The sequence below is a fragment of the Ovis aries genome, chromosome 1 (genome assembly GCF_016772045.2).
Source record: "Ovis aries strain OAR_USU_Benz2616 breed Rambouillet chromosome 1, ARS-UI_Ramb_v3.0, whole genome shotgun sequence".
NCBI classification, from domain to species: Eukaryota; Metazoa; Chordata; class Mammalia; order Artiodactyla; family Bovidae; genus Ovis; species Ovis aries.
This window is the reverse complement of record NC_056054.1, coordinates 124,717,158-124,739,323: the sequence shown is the minus strand read 5'-3', so window position 1 is coordinate 124,739,323 and position 22,166 is coordinate 124,717,158. Positions and strand designations below refer to the sequence as shown.

Below are 22,166 nucleotides of genomic sequence, written 5' to 3'. Positions count from 1 at the left end.
GAATGAGGTTCGAAACATTGGGATCAAGATCATCCCCATGGAAAAGAAATGCAAAAAAGCAAAATGGCTGTCTGAGGAGGCCTTACAAATAGCTGTGAAAAGAGGAGAAGCAAAAATCAACGGAGAAAAGGAAAGATATAACCATCTGAATGCAGAGTTCCAAAGAATAGCAAGAAGAGATAAGAAAGCCTTCCTCAGCGATCAATGCAAAGAAATAGAGGCAAACAACAGAATGGGAAAGACTAGAGATCTCTTCAAGAAAATTAGAGATACCAAGCGAATATTTCATGAAAAGATGGGCTCAATAAACGACAGAAATGGTATGGACCTCACAGAAGCAGAAGATGTTAAGAAGAGGTGGCAAGAATACACAGAAGAACTGTACAAAAAAGATCTTCACGACCAAGATAATCACGATGGTGTGATCACTCACCTAGAGCCAGACATCCTGGAACGTGAAGTCAAGTGGGCCTTAGAAAGCATCACTACGAACAAAGCTAGTGGAGGTGATGGAATTCCAGTTGAGCTATTTCAAATCCTGAAAGATGATGCTGTGAAAGTGCTGCACTCAATATGCCAGCAACTTTGGAAAACTCAGCAGTGGCCACAGGACTGGAAAAGATCAGTTTTCATTCCAACCCCAAAGAAAGGCAATGCCAAAGAATGCTCAGACTACCGCACAATTGCACTCATCTCACACGCTAGTAAAGTAATGCTCAAAATTCTCCAAGCCAGGCTTCAGCAATACGTGAACTGTAAACTTCCAGATGTTCAAGCTGGTTTTAGAAAAGGCAGAGGAACCAGAGATCAAATTGCCAACATCCGCTGGATCTTGGAAACAGCAAGAGAGTTCCAGAAAAACATCTATTTCTGCTTTATTGACTATGCCAAAGACTTCGACTGTGTGGATCACAATAAACTGTGGAAAATTCTGAAAGAGATAGGAATACCAGACCACCTGACCTGCCTCTTGAGAAACCTGTATGCAGGTCAGGAAGCAACAGTTAGAACTGGACATGAAATAGACTGGTTCCAAATAGGAAAAGGAGTACATCAAGGCTGTATATTGTCACCCTGCTTATTTAACTTCTATGCAGAGTACATCATGAGAAACACTGAGCTGGAAGAAGCACAAGCTGGAATCAAGACTGCTGGGAGAAATATCAATAACCTCAGATATGCAGATGACACCACCCTTATGGCAGAAAGTGAAGGGAACTAAAAAGCCTCTTGATGAAAGTGAAAGAGGAGAGTAAAAAATCTGGCTTAAAGCTCAACATTCAGAAAACGAAGATCATGGTATCTGGTCCCATCACTTCATGGGAAATAGATGGAGAAACAGTGGAAACTGTCAAACTTTATTTTTCTGGGCTCCAAAATCACTGCAGATGGTGATTGCAGCCATGAAATTAAAAGATGCTGACTCCTTGGAAGGAAACTTATGACCAACTTAGATAGCATATTGAAAAGCAGACACATTACTTTGCCAACAAAAGTCCATCTAGTCAAGGCTATGGTTTTCCTGTGGTCATGTATGGATGTGAGAGTTGGACTGTGAAGAAGGCTGAGTGCCAAAGAATTGATGCATTTGAACTGTGGTGTTGGAGAAGACTCTTGAGAGTCCCTTGGACTGAAAGGAGATCCAACCAGTCCATTCTGAAGGAGATCAGCCTCGGGATTTCTTTGGAGGGAATGATGCTAAAGCTGAAACTCCAGTACTTTGGCCACCTCATGAGAAGACTGGACTCAATGGAAAAGACTCTGATGCTGGGAGGGATTGGGGGCAGGAGGAGAAGGGGACGACCGAGGATGAGATGGCTGGATGGCATCACGGACTCGACGGACATGAGTCTGAGTGAACTCCGGGAGTTGGTGATGGACAGGAAGGCCTGGTGTGCTGCAATTCATGGGGTCGCAAAAAATCTGACACGACTGAGCGACTGAACTGAACTGAACTGATCTGAAATTATATTTTCTTTACTTAAGGAAGCAGATGCAGACTCAAATTCTGAAGCCAACTGTCTTAACCTCAATTTTACAAGTCAACTTTAAGAAAGTCTATTCCTCTCTCCAGGTATCAGTTTCTTGTCCGTACAATGAGAAGACCTGACTAAGGAACTCAGAAATCTTTAACATGACTTATTCTGATGATTCTGTTTGGTTAAACTATGTTTGTGGATGGATGGATGGAAGAATGAATGAATGGACAGATGGATGGATGGACAGAAAATGGAGGGATAAATGGGTAGATGGGTGGTTGTGCAGGTGGAAGGACAGATAGATGGATGAATGGATAGATGGGTGGATGGACGTTGAATGAATGGATGGATGAATAAATAAAAAGGATGGGTGGATGATGGGTGTATTAATGAATGGATGGATGATAGATGGATGGATCATTGATGAATGAATGATGGGTGATAAATTGATAATGAATGGAAGGGAAGCAGTTCTCTACTGAGTGGGACTTTACAGGCTTATAACTAATTGTTAAAAACTTTTCTAAGTCTGTGGGCCAACTGAGGTTCTATTGATAGTTTGGAGTCAGTCACGGCGGGATTATTTACACCAAGGAAATTGGCAAACGTTACAAAGTAGGCCTTTTCATTCACCCCTGAATTCTCTTTACCAAAACACGAAACACTAAAGGAGTAGACAGAGGAAGGAAAATAAGAGGAAAAAGGAGACAACAGAGCAGTTCCTGTGTGTACACTGCTTCCCAAGTGGGCTGTCCCCCCACTCTCTCCATGTTGATACACTTAATTTCTTCACCTTCACTCAGCTTTGCCTTAATACCTGGAGCTTGCCCAAAGCTCAGCTCAAGCATCACCTCTTTTGGGCGTGAGGATGCTTTAAGGAAAGGCACTGCCCTACCCCTGCAAGTTCTCCCCAGATGCTGGAATGGCCTCCCTCTGCCATCACAGGGAAGACCTACAATACAGAGACAGCGTCACAGACTCAATGGACAAGATCTGAGCAAACTCCAGGAGATACTGTAGAATAGGTGAGCCTGGTGGGCTGTAGTCCGTGGGGTTGCAAAGAGTTGGACATGACTGAGGGACTGAACAACAACACTGTCCATTTAGCCAGAAAGAGAGTTCCAGAAAAACATCTGTTTCTGCTTTATGAACAACACCAAAGCCTTTGACTGGGGATCACAACAAACTGAAAAATTCTTGAAGAGATGGGAATATCATACCATCTAAGATGGTATGAGAAATCCATAGGCAGGTCAAGAAGCAACAGTTAGAACCAGACATGGAATAATGGACTGGTTCCAAATTGGCAAAGGAGTACATCAAGGCTGTATATTCTCAACTTGCTTATTAAGGGGTGACATATATGCAGAGTACATCATGTGACATGCCAGGCAGGATGAACCACAAGCTGGAATTAAGACTGCTGGGAGAAATATCAACAACCTCAGATGTGCAGATGACACCACCCTTATGGCAGAAAGTGAAGAAGAACTAAAGAGCCTCTTGATGAAAGTGAAAGAGCAGAGTGAAAAAGCTGGCTTAAAGCTCAACATTCAAAAAACAAAGATCATGGCATCTGGTCCCATCAGTTCATGGAAAATAGATGGGGAAACAGTGGAAACAGTGAGAGATTTTATTTTCTTGGGCTCCAAAATCATCACAGATGGTAACTACAGTCATGAAACTAAAAGTCGCTTGCTCCTTGGAAGAAAAGCTATGACAAACCTACACATATTAAAAAGCAGAGACATTACTTTGCTGACAAAGGTCCATCTAGTCAAGGCTATGGTTTTCCAGTGGTCATGTATGGATGTGAGTTGGGCTATAAAGAAGGCTGAGCACTGAAGAACTGATGCTTTTGAACTGTGGTGTTGGAGAAGACTCTTGAGAGTCCCTTGGTCTAAAAGGTGAGCAGACCAGTCAATCCTAAAGGAAATCAGTTCTGAATATTCATTGGAACTTCTGATGCTGAAGCTGAAGCTCCAATACTTTGGCCACCTGATTCGAAGAACTGATTCATTGGAAAAGACCCTCATGCTGGGAAAGATTGAAGGCAGGAGAAGGGGACGACAGAGGATGAGATGGTTGGATGGCATCAAGATTCAATGGACATGAGTATGAGGAAACTCAAACTTGAGTTGATGCTGGACAGGGAGGCCTGGTGTGCTGCAGTCCATGGGGTCTCAAAGAGTCGGACATGACTGAGCGACTGAACTGAACTGAACTGTCAGCTAATTCAGAACAATGACTATGCATTGTAGTCCCTGGTGTTCAGTGCCCAGCACAAACCAGGCACACAGTCACCATCCAATGAGTACATTCTAAACTAAAGCAGCAGCTATAACCACAAGGCAGAGCAAAAGTGTCTGCTATAAAAGGTTTTAGCCTCAAAGAGCTGCACTTACTCTCTCCCAGTCATAATTGGATAATTGGAAATATTTCAAGAATTTAAGCTTTTCAAGTCCACTTTTCCCTAGATTGTGGTTTTCCATTAAATCAGTTAACCTACATTTATCACAAAACAGTGCAGTGTGTCACTGACCCACTTTGTTTCATTTCTTTGCTAGTCAATGACATCCACATGTCACTATGAATTGCATTTTTAAATAAAGATTTAAGTATATTTGCCCTGGATTTACCCAACCAGGCTCTGAGAGCATCGGGATTCACCCTCGGGCCCCATTGCCTAATCTACTAAAGTGGCTTCCAGCAAACTGCATAAGCTTTCTCATCCTTAGCTACCCAATCCATTAACTGGAGACAAAAGACTAAATATAACACAGACCAGAAGCTACCACCTGCCCTATGACACCATAAAGGCAGGCTCACCAACCCTGACCTCAGCGATGGCCAAGAGTACTGCAAGCGGAACTACACACAGCTGTCACCATCAGAAGAAAGGAAGTGAAGCGAACTGAAATTTGGTCCGTCATGTCAGACTCTTTGCTATCCCATGGAAAAGTCCATCGAATTCTCCAGGCCAGAACACTGGAATGGGTAGCCATTCCCTTCTCCAGGGGATCTTCCCAAACCAGGGATCGAACCCAGGTTTCCCGCATCTCAGGCAGATTCTTACCAGATTCTTACAAGCCCAACGTGAAAGTGAAAGGCACTCAGTCATGTCTGATTCTTTGTGACCTCACAGACTATAGAGGCCATGGAATTCTCCAGGCCAGAATCCTAGCGTGGGTAGCCTTGCCCTTCTTCAGGGGATCTTCCCAACCCAGGGTTTGAACACAGGTCTCTCGCATTGCACGTGGATTCTTTACCAGCTGAGCCACAGGAGAAGCACAAGCGTCTTCATCTACCTGCTCAGACACTCAGTCGTGTCTGACTCTGTGCGGCCCGATGGACTGCAGCCCGCCAGGCTCCTCTGTCCATGGGGTTCTCCACACAAGAGTACTGCAGCGGGGTGCCATTTGCTACTCCAGGGGATCCTCCCCACCCAGGGATCAAACCCACATCTCTTATGTCTCCTGCACTGGCAGGCAGATTCTTGACCACCAGTGCCACCTTGAAAGCCACTTCATCTGCTCGGGTTGCCATAATAAGGCACCATAGGTTGGGTGACCTAACAACCGTAATGTATGGTCTCACACTTCTGGAGGCTGAAGTCCAAGATCAAGGTGCCAGCAGGGTACACAGACAGAGAGGACAGAGCTCTGGCGGCTGTTCCCCATGTTATAAGGACATTATCCCCTATTGGATTAGGGCCCTACTCTTTGGGTCTCATTCAACCTTAATTATCTTCTTAAAGGGGCTTCCCTGCTGGTAGCTCAGTGGTAAAGAATCTTCCTGCAGTGCAGGAGACCTGGGTTTGATTCCTGGGTCAGGAAGATCCCCTGGAGAAGGAAATGGCAGCCCACTCCAGTATTCTTGCCTGGAAAATCCCATGGACAGAGGAGCCTGGTGGGCTACAGCCCATGGGGTCACAAAGAGTCGGACACAACTGAGTGACTTAGCACACACACAAAGGGAACTAAACCCCACATGCCGCAATTAAAGACCCTTCATGCTGTAACAAAGATCCCATGAGCCATAGCTAAGACTCAGCCCAGTCAAAGAAGTAAATAAAATGAAGATTTTTCTTAAAAATACTATTCTTCACAAAGGAAAGAATCTTTCTTCACTCTCCTGGAATGAAAAAAAAAAAAAAAAAATCAACCTCCATTCGGGGTTGAACTATGTTTCCCACCCAAATTCACACGTGAAAGTCCTGACCCCCAAAACCTCATAACATGATCTTATTTGGGAATAGGGTCACTGCAGATGATATCACTTAAGATCATGCTGCAGTACGGTGGCCCCTAATCCTCATGAGAGAGTTAATTCTTCAGTTCAGTTCAGTTCAGTCGCTCAGTCACATCTGACTCTTTGCGACCCCACGGACTGCAGCGTGCCATGCTTCCCTGTCCATCATCAACTCCCGGAGTTTATTCAGACTCACGTCCATCGAGTCAGTGATGCCATCCAGCCATCTCATCCTCTGTCGTCCCCTTCTCCTCCTGCCCCCAATCCCTCCCAGCATCAGGGTCTTTTCCAATGAGAGTGTCAGCTTCAACATCAGTCCTTCCAGTTAACAACCAGGACCGGTCTCCTTTAGGATGGACTGGTTGGATCTCCTTGAAGTCCAAGGGATTCTAAAGAGTCTTCTCCAACACCACAGTTCAAAAGCATCAATTCTTCTGTGCTCAGCTTTCTTTATAATCCAACTGTCACATCCATACATCACTACTGGAAACACCACAGGCTTGACTAGACGGACCTTTGTTAGCAAAGTAATGTCTCTGCTTTTTAATGTGCTTTTTAATTCTTAGGTAGGTTGATAAGGAGTCCAGGGTCCTCAAGAAGAAAGGGATCCAGGGCTCTCAAGGAAGAGAAAAGGACAAACTTTTTTTCTATATTGCTTTGTCTTAGACACATAAGATTTTTTTTTTTTAACTCTGAGAGCTGTTATGACAACAATGTCTAAGACTAACTTTCTTTAAGCCTAGAGCTAATGATTATACAACAAAACAACTCATCTTCCTCAAGGGGATGTTTTTCCTTAAGCTCTAATAAGCAGTGACTCAGACGGTAAAGCATCTGTCTACAATGCGGGAGACCTGGGTTCGATCCCTGGGTCAGGAAGACTCCCTGGAGAAGGAAATGGCAACTCACTCCAGTACTCTTGCCCGGAAAATCCCATGGATGGAGGAGCTTGGTGCAGGCTACTGTCCATGGGGTTGCAAAGAGTCAGGCATGACTCAGCGACTTCACTTTCTGTACTAATGATCTGCAGATGGTGACTGCAGCCATGAAATTAAAAGACGCTTACTCCTTGGAAGAAAAGTTATGACCAACCTAGATAGTATATTCAAAAGCAGAGACATTACTTTACCGACTAAGGTCCGTCTAGTCAAGGCTATGGTTTTTCCTGTGGTCATGTATGGATGTGAGAGTTGAACTGTGAAGAAGGCTGAGCGCTGAAGAATTGATGCATTTGAACTGTGGTGTTGGAGAAGACTCTTGAGAGTCCCTTGGACTGCAAGGAGATCCAACCAGTCCATTCTGAAGGAGATCAGCCCTGGGATTTCTTTGAAAGGAATGATGCTAAAGCTGAAGCTCCAGTACTTTGGACACCTCATGCACAGAGTTGACTCATTGGAAAAGACTCTGATGCTGGGAGGGATTGGGGGCAGGAGGAGAAGGGGACGACAGAGGATGAGATGGCTGGATGGCATCACTGACTTGATGGACATGAGTCTGAATGAACTCCGGGAGATGGTGATGGACAGGGAGGCCTGGCGTGCTGCGATTCATGGGGTTGCAGAGTCGGACATGACTGAGCGACTGAACTGAACTGAACTGATTATACAACAACAATGTATCTTGCTCAAGGACATGTTTCTCCTTCTTAAGAAGAAACTTCTAACTAATCCTGTTACTTGAGAGGCATGTTGTGGGAGTGGGTATGGTGAAAGTATATAAGTCCTTGATAAGACTAGCAAGTGGGGCCCTCTCTCTCCCCCTTCTGATGTCTACGTCAGAAGCTTTCTCACTGTCCTTTTTCACTTCAATAAAAATTCTGCCATACAAAAGCTCTGAGCAATCAAGCATGGTCCCTGATCCAGAAGCTAAGTCTTCTTCTTCAGAGATCACAAATCCGACACCACCCACCGTAAGCTGTCACTTCTAAAAAGGGGGATTTTGGACACAGACAAACACACTGGGAGGACATCATGTAAAGATGAAGGCAGAGATCGAAGTGACAATTCCACAAACCAAGGAACACACGGTGGTTGCTCGGAAACTGCCAAAACCTGGGGAAGAAACCATGAAACGGGTTCTCCTTTGCAGCATTCAGGAGAAAACTTGACCTTGGGCTTTTGGCTTCTGCAACTATGAGACAACAAATTTCTGTTGTTTCAGCTACCCAGCTTGATATGCTTTGCTATGGCAGCCGAAGGAAACTAATACAAGCTCCTTCCACATCCCCTAACTCGTTCCTCCCCCAAAAGAAGAGGACCCTGGCAGACTGGGCTGGGCTATGCATGTGCGCAGTCCCCCAGTCACGCCTGACTCTCTGCAACCCCTTGGACTGTAGTGTTCCAGGCACCTCTGTCCATGGGATTCTCCAGACAAAAATACTAGAGTGGGTTGCCATTTCCTCCTCCAGGGAATCTTCCCAACCCAGGGACCGAACCTGTGTCTTCCTGGGTCTCCTGCACTGGCAGGAAGGTTCTTTGTTGCTAAGACATCAGGTAGACTGGGAGAAGATACGAAACACGTGATGCTTGACGCCTTCTGGACTCTGTCTTCTGGAACTGATCACTTTCAGGACATACCACTTTCTTCTCTGTCCTGTTCTCACGGTTGACCAGCCCTGCAAGGGAAGTGAGCAAGCTCATTAGGCCCTCACCTCTAAACCAATTCTCAAACCAGCTTTCTCCTGTAATAATGCTGATGTCCTGACCTCCCTTTTGTCTGAATTCTCTTTTCTACTCATCAACTGGTGCTAAACACTGGGGTGAGAAGGGGGGCTATTAATTACCATCCTTCAAGCCTTGACAGTGCCCTTCACAGAGCTCCATCTCCGAATTCTCATGACATCCTACTCTCTTACAAACAAAGGAAGCAGCTGAGACTCGTGAAGGTTTCTTTTCTGGACCATAGTTCCAGGACTACTAGGTAGGTAGGGAGCCAGGAGTCCAACCCACATCTTCTGACAGCAGAGCCTACGTTCTTTCAATAAGAACCCATTTTTGGACTCATTACAGCAAAGCAAGTATTCAACAGCAAGAAGAAAAAAAGGTAGAAGTCTTTGCTAAAGATCCTAAGAAAAAGAGAAGAGAAAATCCAGTTGGTTACCAATGAGAACTAATAAAAATGACTAGGCCTGAGTTCTTGCAGCCAAACAGTATTTAGTCACCTACTAACGTACCCAAGAGGAACATCTTTTCCATGCTGAGGAGAAACTCTGACAATTTTAGGCTTATTAGTAAGACTGGTTCAAGTATAGTTCCACTTAAATATCAAGCCAGAATTACTTGAACACAATGTTGGCCTGTGCACTCCAATGAGCTGCCATTATTAAACACTCATACACACACATTTAGAGAAGAACCAACACCTATCCTTCTGAAACTATTCCAAAACATTTCAGAGGAAGGAATACTCCCAAAGGCATTCTATGAGACCACCATCACCCTGATACCAAAATTAGACAAAGATACCACAAAAAAAGAAAATTACAGACCAATATCACAGAGGAACACAGATGCAAAAATCCTCAACAAAATACTAGCAAATGAAATCCAACAACATATTAAAAAGGATCATAGACCATGATCAACAGGCTTCCCTGGTGGCTCACCAACTCAATGGACTTGAGTTTGAGTAACTCCAGGAGATAGTGAAGGACAGAGAAGCCTGGAGTGCAGCAGTCCATGGGGTCACAAACAGTCAGACACCACTTAGCAACTAAACAGTAACAACTGATGGCTCAGTCAGTAAAGAATCTGCCCACAATGCAGGAGACCACATGCAATGCAGGAGACACGGGTTCAATCCCTCAGAAAAGGGAATGGCTACCCACTCCAGTATTCTTGCCTGGAGAATCCCAGAGAGGAGCCTAGCAGGCTACAATCCATGAGGTCACAGGAATCGGACATGACTTAGCAACTAAGCCACCAGAGACCGTGATCAAGTGGGATTTATCCCAGGGATACAAGGATTTTTCAATATCTGCAAATCAATCCATGTGATACACCACATTAATAAACTGAAGAACAAAAACCATATGATCACCTCAACAGATTCAGGAAAAGCTTGTGACAAAATTCAACACCTACGTATGATAAAAATTTTAAAAACTTCTCCAGAAAGGGGGCATAGAGGGAACATACCTCAACATAAAAAAAGACCATATATGACAAATCCATAGCTAAAAATCATATTCAATGGTCAAAAGCTGAAAACATTTCAAATAAATCTGATCCCACACCATCTAGAAAACGGAAAGCTCAAGGAGATGACTGTGTCATATGGCTGCAATTAAAGCTAGGAAGGGGGCACCTCCCTAAGCAGTCCAGTGCTTAAGACTCCACGCTTCCACTGCAGAGGCTGGGGGTCGATTCCTGGTCAGGGAACTAAGATTCCACATGCCGGTTGGTGCAGCTAAGGTTAAAAAAATGGTAAGCTCTGGTGTGAGTGTTTTGACATCAACCTCTTAACAGAGCTAACTTCCCCCAAAAGGCTGGGGCTCAGACCAAAAAAAAAAAAAAAAAAAGTTTTTTAACTTTTTTTTAAAAAGCTAGGAAAACTTATAAGGAAGAAGGTTCTTGATCAAAGTTCAGTTGGAAGAACGGATCAGCTCTAGAAAACCCAACTCACTTCAAGGAGGTCTTTGATAGTCTGGAGAACAACCCAGAAAAGAAAGTAGAAAGAATCCTGTGTGGCCTAAAAACAAAGCCCAAGGGATGAGAGTGACAGGAAAAGGCAAAGTTTAACTGGAAAGAGAGATAAAAGGAAAGACACAGCAATAGTCTTCAGATCCTTGAGGGCTCTCATGCCAGGTGAAGGCATCGGAAGAGGGTATTTCAGCTCAATATAACTAAAATTAGAGATGCCTCCCCAAAACACAGAGACTGTTCAGTGATAGAATTTTGATCTCTAGTAACATTCAGGGGACAGATAGACACTCACAGATCACAGATGTTCTAAAAGCAGACCCTCCGATAAGACTGGGGCATCCCTAGTGGCTCAGACAGTAAAGAATCTGCCTGCAACGTGGGAGACCTCAGTTCGATCTCTGGGTTGGGAAGATTCCCCTGGAGAAGGGAATGGCAACCCACTCTAATATTCTGGCTTGGAGAACTCCATGGATTTAAAGGAACTCGGCAGGCTACAGTCCATGGTGTCGCAAAGAGTCGGACAAGACCAAGAGAGTAACCATTAAGACAAAAGTGAGTTTGGATGACCACCAATGTCCTTCTCAGCTCAACAATAAAATCCAACCCAGACCCCAGGGCGATACTTGTTTGCTCGTTCTTATTTTTGGCTGCAGTGGGTCTTCGTTGCCACCCAAGGGCTCTCTCTAGTTGCAGGGAGTGGGGGCTGCTCGCCAGTAGTGGCTCAGGGGCTTCCCACCATGGCGCTTCTGTCGCGGCGCACAGGCTCTAAGGCACGTGGGCTTAGTAGCTGCGGCAAATGGGCTTCGTTCCTCCACAGCATGTGGGATCTTCCCAGAGAAGGGATCGAACCCACAGCTCCGGCACTGGCTGGCATATGCTTAACCACTGGAGCACCAGGAAAGCCCCCAGGCAGTGTTGATACCTCCAACTTCAGCCATAAGCTCCTTGTTGGGGGACCTCCTGGTTAATTACGCACCTGGACTTGCATGCAAACCTAAAGATACGTCCTTCCAGTCACCTGGGGTGTACGTGGCATGAGGAAATCAAAAAAGAGATTCTTTTTAAGAACCTATACTCTCAAGTCTCGTTTCTATCTGGTGATGCTGGGAGCTGGGAGAAACAAGTGCAGGCAGGAACACAGAAGCGCCTCGTAGGCTGACATTCGGGGACTCACCCACCTGCCAGCCCGAGTTCATCTGGCCAAGTTCATTTCAGGCTCACTAGTCCCTAACCAAATCAGAAGCAACCCCAGGCAAGACCACCCTAGGGCTGAAAACATTGTGGGAGACCTCGGCAGTGACTCAGTGCAAGGTAAGGACTATACCATTAAATTATAATAATAATGGATATCATTTATCAAGCGACTGCAGTGCCAGTCTCGCTGCAGGTATAATCTATAATCATCAGTGTCAAACCAGTAAAGAAGGTGACGTACCAATATTAAAATGAGGGTACAAAAGCTCAGAAGCTAAGTGGTCTGCCAAAGTCAGGCCGTTAGTTAATAAAGAGAGATATGAGGACTTCCCTGGTGGTACAGAGGCTGACTCCATGCTTCCAATGCAAGGAGCCTGGGATCGATCCCTGGTCAAGGAACTAGATCCCCATGCCACAACTAAGAGTTCGCATACTGCAAGGAAGATTAAAGATGCCATATGCTGCAACTAAGATTCAGAGCAGCCAAATAAATAAATATTAAAATAAATAATAATAAAGAAAAGCTATGAACCCATATGTATCTGGCTCCAAGGCCATGCATGGTCCTGACCTCACACCAGACCATGGTGTCTCTTATGCCAGCTCCTTTCATTAAGTTTTTAGACTTACATTTAGACAAAAGTCCTTTTATAAACATAAATGAAGATAAGAAATGGAAAAGAAATGCAAAAAAGCAAAATGGCTGTCTGAGGAGGCCTTACAAATAGCTGTGCAAAGAAGAGAAGCGAAAATCAACGGAGAAAAGGAAAGATATAAGCATCTGAATGCAGGGTTCCAAAGAATAGCAAGAAGAGATAAGAAAGCCTTCTTCAGCGATCAATGCAAAGAAATAGAGGAAAACAACAGAATGGGAAAGACTAGAAATCTCTTCAAGAAAATTAGAGATCCCAAGGGAACATTTCATGCAAAGATGGGCTCGATAAAGGACAGACATGGTATGGACCTAACAGAAGCAGAAGATATTAAGAAGAGGCGGCAAGAATACACAGAAGAACTGTACAAAAAACATCTTCACGACCCAGATAATCATGATGGTGTGATCACTCACCTAGAGCCAGACATCCTGGAATGTGAAGTCAAGTGGGCCTTAGAAAGCGTCACTACGAACAAAGCTAGTGGAGGTGATGGAATCCCAGTTGAGCTATTTCAAATCCTGAAAGATGATGCTGTGAAAGTGCTGCACTCAATACGCCAGCAACTTTGGAAAACTCAGCAGTGGCCACAGGACTGGAAAAGGTCAGTTTTCATTCCAATCCCAAAGAAAGGCAATGACAAAGAATGCTCAAACTACCGCACAATTGCACTCATCTCACATGCTAGTAAAGAAATGCTCAAAATTCTGCAAGCCAGGCTTCAGCAATACATGAACTGTGAACTTCCAGATGTTCAAGCTGGTTTTAGAAAAGGCAGAGGAACCAGAGATCAAATTGCCAACATCCGCTGGATCTTGGAAACAGCAAGAGAGTTCCAGAAAAACATCTATTTCTGCTTTATCGACTACGCCAAAGACTTCGACTGTGTGGATCACAATAAACTGTGGAAAATTCTCAAGAGATGGGAATACCAGAGCACTTGACCGGCCTCTTCAGAAAGCTATATGCATGTCAGGAAGCAAGAGTTAGAACTGGACATGGAACAACAGACTGGTTTCAAATAGGAAAAGGAATACATCAAGGCTGTCTATTGTCACCCTGCTTATTTAATTTATATGCAGAATACATCATGAGAAATGCTGAGCTGGAAGAAGCATAAGCTGGAATCAAGATTGCCGGGAGAAATATCAATAACCTCAGGTATGCAGATGACACCACCCTTATGCCAGAAAGTGAAGAGGAACTAAAAAGCCTCTTGATGAAAGTGAAAGAGGAGAGTGAAAAAGTTGGCTTAAAGCTCAACATTCAGAAAACGAAGATCATGGCATCTGGTCCCATCACTTCGTGGGAAATAGATGGGGAAACAGTGGAAACAGTGGCTGACTTTATTTTGGGGGGCTCCAAAATCACTGCAGATGGCGATTGCAGCCATGAAATTAAAAGACGCTTACTCCTTAGAAGAAAAGTTATGACCAACCTAGATAGCATATTGAAGAGCAGAGACATTACTTTGCCAACAAAGGTCCATCTAGTGAAGGCTATGGTTTTTCCAGTGGTCATGTATGGATGTGAGAGTTGGACTGTGAAGAAAGCTGAGCACCGAAGAATTGATGCTTTTGAACTGTGGTGTTGGAGAAGACTCTTGAGAGTCCCTTGGATTGCAAGGAGATCAGTCCATCCTAAAGGACATCAGTCCTGGGTGTTCTTTGGAAGGACTGATGCTGAAGCTGAAACTCCAATACTTTGGCCACCTCATGCAAAGAGTTGACTTATTGGAAAAGACCCTGATGCTGCGAGGGATTGGGGGCAGGAGGAGAAGGGGACGACAGAGGATGAGATGGCTGGATGGCATCACTAACTTGATGGATATGAGTCTGAGTGAACTCCCGGAGTTGGTGATGGACAGCGAGGCCTGGCGTGCTGCGATTCTTGGGGTCGCAAAGAGTTGGACACAACTGAGAGACTGAACTGAACTGAACTAAAGATAAGGAGGAGTTTGCTGACGGTCCAGCTGTCCAGACTTGGCATTTTCACCACCATCACCCCAGGTTCAATCCCTGGATGGGAAACTAAGATACTGTAAGCCTTGAGGTGTGGGCAGAAAATAAAAAGAAATGAGGTAGACGAAAGGGATTCCCAGGTGGCGACTGAAGCAACTTAGCATGCACGCACACAAACAGACCAAAGCCAGTTAAATCCAAAGCAAACGGCACTGCAGACCCCATCACCCTGGGGGCAAACACCATCCCTCTCCACTGTGGATGAAGCCGGAGGTCTTGAAAAGGCACACACGTCACTACACCACATGTTTCCACCCGCAAGAGTCAGCGTGTAAGTGGTGGAGTGGGTCTGGTGCCAAGAAGCAGGAGCTGGTTTATTTTAGTCTCAGTGTTAAGACAGCCAGCACCAGGTTGAGGCTGAGAAATGCTCCTTCTAATTAAAACTTTATTTTCAAACACATGTCACAGTTGCAACATGGTGAGACTCATTTCTGGCTTTGTGGACGCCTCCGAGGAGAAGCAGCTTCCCTGTGACAGCCTCTAGCACTCGTTTGGGAAGGCCAGAGCAGACCCGGGGGCAAAGGCTCCCGGTGACACCCAGGGCACTGGCACAGGGGACCCTTCCATTACTCAAGAGGGTGGCAAAATCAAGAACGGGCAGAGGCGACTGTAAACTAGTCAGCAGTGCGAGAGTCTGCACGCCCCGCCGAGGAGCAGCCCGACAAACACGCACGGAGAACCAGAATCAGTCTCCTTGAGTCCCCAGCAGGCGGGCAAGCTGAGTCCAGCCGAAGAACTTCCAAGCAGAACTGGGGCGGCCGTGGACAACGGGAGTGAAGCAGCTGTTACAGACCCTTGATTCCTGTTGAAAAAGGAGTTAGGAAACCCCGCAAGCACACTGCATCCCAACCCCCGGGGTTTCCTGGTGGCTCAGCAGTAAAGAACCCACTTGCGGTGCGGGAGTGCTAAGTGCTAAGTCACTTGAGTTCATGTCCGACTCTTTGTGACCCTATGAACCATAGCCCACCAGGCTCCTCTGTCCACCGGATTTTCTAGGCAAGATTACTGGAGAGGGTTGCCATTTCCTTCTCCAGGGGATCTTCCCAACCAAGGGATCGAACCCACATCTCTTGTTTCCTGCATTGGCAGGCGGGTTCATTACCACTAGCACCATCTGGGAAGATGGCTTGCAGGAGATACAAATTCAATCGCTGGATCAGGGAGATCCCCTGGAGGAGGAAATGGCAACCCACGCCAGTATTCTTGCCGGGGAAATCCCATGGACAGAGGAGCCTGCAGGGCAGGCTCCAGCCCACGAGGTCGCAGAGTCGGACACGATGGAGGGACTAACGGCAGCAGCAGCATCCCAACCACCTAACTCTCTCCATGGCCCCACAGACTCCAGCAGGAAGCTGCCAGGGCAGGGACAGGGCCTGCTTTAGTTCCTGTTCCATCCACGGGCACATACCCAACAGGTATGAGCCTGATACGTTAAGACTTCAATACCTGCTTACTGAAGTGACACTGCAGAGCGGGCATCGTGGGTGGCCTCCAAACCCAGCTGCTTCTGACCGAGGACCGTCCGTGTACAGTAGCTCCTCTGAATCAGTGTGAAAATCAGGGAGAGGAACAGAAAGAAAGAATTCGCAGAAGTCTGGAGGTTTCAAATCCTTCATCCACTGCTTTCGACATGGGATTCCCTGGTAGCTCAGGTGGTAAAGAATCTGCCTGCAATGCAGGAGACCCAGGTTCAATCCCTGGGTCAGGAAGATTCCCTGGAGAAGGGAATGGTTACTCACTCCAGTATTCTTGCCTGGAGAATCCCATGGACAGAGGAGCCTGGCGAGTTATAATCCCGGGGGTCGCAAAATTGGACATGATTGAGTGATTAACACAAACCCACTCAAGGCCCAGCTATCAGTCACACCATGAAGCTCACAGCGCTGTGTGTCCTGAAATTTCAGATTTCCACTCACCCAGGACGGGGACCATACAGGCCATGGAGGACCCTGACACCAGCCAGGAGCCAAGGCCTTCTCAGGAACAGCCAGGTCAAGAGCTAGAAAATGATGCTTCACTTTTCATGTATGGCAGCCCCAGAACAGAGCCTGCAGGTAAGACCATTTCCACAAGCTAGAGAAGAGACTACAAGGCAGGCTGTGTGCCTTGAAGGCCTCCCTTGGGGTGAAAAAGCCACAGAGAAACAGAGAGTCAGGACCAAGTCTAGGACACCAGGCTGCCTTCCCAGCCTTCCTTTGTAACCCACGGGTATTGCCACTGGTCCCAGGAGAGCAGCCCCAGGTGTTTCTCAGACCGGGTCATTCCAATCCTCACATCACTTATGCTGAGACCATGCCAGGATTCAGACGCCAAGAGGTTGTGCTGTTGGGTGAACATTTCACAGCTCATTGAGGCATCTTCTAGGAGCCTATGAAATTCAGATGGAAATCTCGAGACAAAGAAGCAGAAGTGTTCAATATCACTGTTGCCTGACAGTATGGAAATGGGAGACCGGGGGAAGCCAAAAGGCTAACTGTGGAATTACAAGTCAAAATTGAGATCTCAAGATGTGAAGAGAAGGGAACCCTTGTACATTATTGGTAAGAATGCAAATTGGTGCCGCCACGATAGAGAACAGTAGAGACTTTTCTCTAAAAACAGAACTATCATATGACCCAACAACTCCACTCCTGGGTATATATTCCAAATTTTAAAAAACACATTAATTCAAAAAGATACATGCACCCCAATGTTCACAGCGGCACTGTTTACAACTGCCAAGATACGGAAGCAACCTAAGTGGCCATCGGCAGGTGAATGCATAAGAAGATGTGGTATATACTGTGGAATGTTACTTCGTCGTGAAAAAGAACAACATTTTGCCATTTGCAGCAGCACGGATGGACTTGGAGGGCCTGAGTGTGAAGGGCTCACAGATTCCAGTGAAGTAAGTCTGACCGAGAAAGACAAATACTGTATGATATCACTTATGTGTGGATTCAAAAAAAAAAAAAGATACTAGTGAATAAAACCGAAAAGAAACAATAGAGAAGGAACTGTTAGCGACGGGATAGGGCTGTACCCGGACACAGGACTGCGGAAGGAGGAGGGACAAACCACTGGGTGTAAGACAGGCTTAAGGATGTATTGTGCAACACAAGGGATATAGCCACTATTTTGTAATAACTGTAAATGGAAAGTAACTTACAATAATTGTATAAAAACACCCCACTGACCCCCTGAAGGCCATCTGTGTCACTATCAATCCACCACTGAACTGGGAACCACAGATGGGTGGAAGGACACCCTTCAGGGTCAAGACAAGAGGGACCGAGGAAGCACCCACACCGAGATGTGCCGAGCACTGCACGGATGCTTGACAAACACTGGGTCCCAACCTCTACCCTGCGCTCAGCAGTGTGCTTGAACCCTGCAGCGTTCCATTAGACAGCTCTTCTTGATTGCGCTCAGCAGTCTGGCCAGGCTCTGGGCGGAGAAGGGGATGGGTTGGCTCCCTTCCTGGGAGCTCCAGGACCATCAGAGCCAGACGGTCTTTGATCTGGAGGAGTTTGGGAGCAGCAGCCCCGTGAGCAAAGGTGCCTTGCCCACAGCCTGGGACAGAATGGGAGCCACATCACTGCTGGGGGGACCTTCCTGCTGTGTGGTCCTTCACCCAGTGATCCGGGGGTGGGGGGGTGGGGGGAGGGGGCCAGGCATCTCGACCTGGAGCTCAGAAAGGACAGTGAGAGAGTTAAAGCTGAGCCAGTCCAGACCCCTTTAGGGAGGAGGTGAACATTTTAGCTCATGCTTTCCTGAAGCCATGTGCAACAATCCTGCCTGAGAACTGGCCTTTCTTAAGGAGCTAATGACCACACAGCACAATGTCTTACTCACGGAAATGCTTTGCTTAGACTCCATGTTAATAATTATTATAACTGTAACAAATCTTGCCTGGGAACCTATTTCTCAAGACTTGTACCCCTGATTACATAGCAACAGTATATCTCACCCAGAGCTGGCCCCCTGGAACCGTTCTCCCTGGCTAATCTTGTGCTGGAGTTATCTCAGGATGTATGCCTTGGGAAAGGGTCTGGCGGCACTTTTACAAACCTTGAGGTATTCTTTGTATCTATTTTCAGCAGCCAGCAGAAAAGTACACAATGCCCTGCTTAAACTAGTGAGGGGTACCCTCCTACCCTCTTCTGTGTCACTTTCACTTTAAATAAAAATCTACACAAAGCTCTGAGCAACTGAGACTGTCTTTGGTCCCTGAGTTAAAGCTTCTTGAGACCACGAATCCAGCAGCACCATTCACCAAATGCTGTAAGCTCTCACCAGGCACACAGAGGGCACAGCCAGGGGCAGGTCGTTCCTCCGATTCCAAGACTGCTGGATCTTGCAGCTTCAAACCAAATGCATAAGAGCTGTTCGGAGACTGAGGAAGGAGGCAGGCAAACCCTGTGCCCAACCTTCACGGCTGCACGTCCTGGTAGCCCATCAGTTTTGTTCCAGGTGCCCATGGGCAGTCCCAGGTGACAAATCCTGAGCAGTCAGCCCAGTGGGTCTCAACCCAAGGCGATTCTGACGGTACCTGGGGCTGCGGGGAGGGATACTACAGCCTCCCCTGCAAGGCAGGAGACAGCCCCTCACCGCAAAGATATATCAAGCCTGAAGGTCAATAGTGCCAAGGTTAAGAAACCCTGCTCTATGCTACCCAGTACATCCTATCTTCCTTTGCCAGAAACTACGGTTTTCAGCCCTGTTTTACAGTCCCAGTAGTCTGGGTTTTGTGGAAAGGTGTGATGGCATTTGATCACTGAGATAAAAAGGAACTTCAGCCAAAAGACATTAACACCAGCACCAGACTGAGTGCTTCTCGGAGATCTTTACAATGAGTCATCAAATAACCATCGTCCCCTTTTACAGACCAGGAAACTGAGGCACATAGAGGTCACACACTGTTCAGTCAAGGCCTGTGGTCCAATCAGTTCAATCCCAGACAGTCTGTTAACTGGGGAAAAAGTATAACATTGTTTATCTGTATTCTGGGTGATCCTCTTTATGTGCTGATTTTTAAAGGGGTAGGGGAGGGGTGGAAAGAGAGGAAGGAGGGAGACAGGACAGAGATGTATGAGCAAAAGGACCGAAATGTCAACAGCAGCTCTTTCTACGAAAGTGATGAAACTCGGCCGACTTCTTTCCTTCTGTTAGTGGTGGTGTCATTCAGGAGCCCAGTCGTGCCCGGTTCTTTGTGACCCCGTGGACTGCAGCACACCAGGCTTCCCTGTCCCCCACCGTCTCCCAGAGTCTGCCCAAGTTCATGTCCACTGCATCGGTGATGCCATGCAGTCATCTCATCCTCTGATGCCCTCCTTCTCTGTACCTTCCTACATTTCCACATTCTCTACCACAAAAATGCCTTTAAAGGCAGAAAAGAGACAACAAGGAAAACAAAAACTCCAGCCACGTATACATGTCAAGATGGCCGGCAGCACCAAGTTCACGCCCATCCATAAGGTGACAATCCCTGCGCTCAGGGAAAAGACGCAGACCCCCGCCTGGCGGGACGTGTGGGCACACCCTGGGTCGCTTGGGCCCACGGCAGCCTTGATGACAACCTGTACGGGGAAGCCATGCCCCAGAGGCCTTGCACACGCACACCTGCAAGGGATCCGGCACCCTGAGTCTGAGACAGCTTGTCAGCTCCTCATCCATCTCAGAGTGGAAAGGGCCCAGAGATAGTGAGCCAGGGACCACCAGGTCAGATCCCCCTCCGCCACGCCTGACTGTCTCCACGCTCGAAATACTCAAAGACAGCTTCGGGAAAAACAAGCTTTCCAGATCATTAAAACTTCCATTCAACAGTTTTATTAACTGGTAGGAATGAGAGAAAAAGAGGATCTTTTTTTTTTTTTAAAACCTAGGGCCTAATGTGAAAGATTGTGAAAGCCTGTTTTAGGGGGGAAAAAAGGGAAAGAATCCTAAGGAGCACTGAAAAGTTCATTTTTCCTATTTTTTTCCCATAGAATTTGTATGCACATTATCTTAAAGTCCCTTTCCACCATAAAAAGCCTACACAGCGCACAGATGCCCAGTATCTACTGCGTGTTTTTGTTATCCTTGGTTGTTGATCACTCAGTCGTGTCTGACTCTTTGTGACCCCATGAACTGGAGCGGGTTGCCAGCCATTCCCTTCTCCAGGAGATCTTCCTGACCCAGGGATCAAACCCAGGTCTCCCTCATTGCAGGCAGACTCTTTACCAGCTGAGCCACAAGGGAAGCCCAAACATACTGGAATGGGTGGCATTTCCTTTCTCCAGGGGATCTTCCCGACCCAGGGGGAATCGAACCAGGGTCTCCGGCACTGCAGGGAGATTCTTTACCAGCTGAGCTACTAGGGAAGCCCCTGATAGCCTTACTGTTATCTTATCCTTGCTATCCTTGAAGTGAAGTGAAGTCGCTCAGTAGTGTCTGACTCTTTGCGATGCCATGGACTCCATCCATGAGATTTTCCAGGCAAGAATACTGGAGTGAGTTGCCATTTCCTTCTCCAGAGGATCTTCCCAACCCAGGGATCGAACCCTGGGTTTCCCGCATTGCAGGCAGATGCTTTATCGTCTGAACCACCTTGTTATCCTTACTGTTAACTAAAAAAAAGGCTGGTTATTCTATCCCCTCTCATGATAACACAGGGATAATCATGAGGCTCTTTCTAACTCCACCTTGTGTAAAATGATTAAGTAGTTCGATAGCCATAAAAAGATCTTACATATCACCTAAATTTTCATGAAGATATCACACTCCAAATGCAGAGATTCAACACATCCAAATGTCACCATTGGGAAAGACAAGAAGTAATTTTTAAGGCCATCAGCAGGCCTAACTCTATCTTTAAAAATTAATAATAATAAATCCTTAGTTGCTATCCCAAGAACCACGGCTGGGTGCCTCCCTCCTGGCCAACAGAGCACCAGCTGCTCAAGGTCACCATTCTCAGGCCACTTGGACTGAAGAATAGCTTTCTCCAGCCTGAAATAGGCCTGACATGAAGCAGTCAGGTGCATCCTACTCCTCCTTGCCTGTGATTGGGTTAAAGCAAGACATGTGACCCAGCTGTAGCCAACAGAACAAAAGGTGACATCAGCAGATCGGGGAAGTTTTCATTTCCTACGGGAAAAAAGGAAGCTGGAGGCAATGCCTATCATTTTTTACCAAGGACTGCTGTGCTTACTTACCATGTTGCAACTCCAGATGCCACCCCTGCTACTGTTTAGAAATAAGCCCTGCTACTGCTAAGTTGCTTCAGTCGTGTCCGACTCTGTGCGACTCCATAGATGGCAGCCCACCAGGCTCCACCATCCCTGGCATTCTCCACGCAAGAACACTGGAGTGGGTTGCCATTTCCTTCTCCAATGCATGAAAGTGGAAAAGTGAAAGTGAAGTCACCGAGTCATGTCCAACTCTCAGTGACCCCATGGACTGCAG

The 22,166-nt window shown here is 46.5% G+C and overlaps 1 protein-coding gene across 3 annotated transcripts in view; it reads right to left on the bottom strand.

The window, feature by feature from the left end:
- TIAM1 (TIAM Rac1 associated GEF 1) overlaps positions 1–22,166 on the bottom strand; it is a 461,928-nt gene that overhangs the window by 366,313 nt on the left and 73,449 nt on the right. Inside the window, exon 2 of one of the 3 annotated variants that reach the window (XM_060403824.1) lies at positions 8,665–8,844. The exons of the other annotated variants lie outside the window; for them this stretch is intronic. The gene's annotated coding sequence lies outside the window, so the exon portion shown is untranslated. The remainder of the gene's footprint in view (positions 1–8,664; positions 8,845–22,166) is intronic. 3 annotated transcript variants of the gene reach the window in all.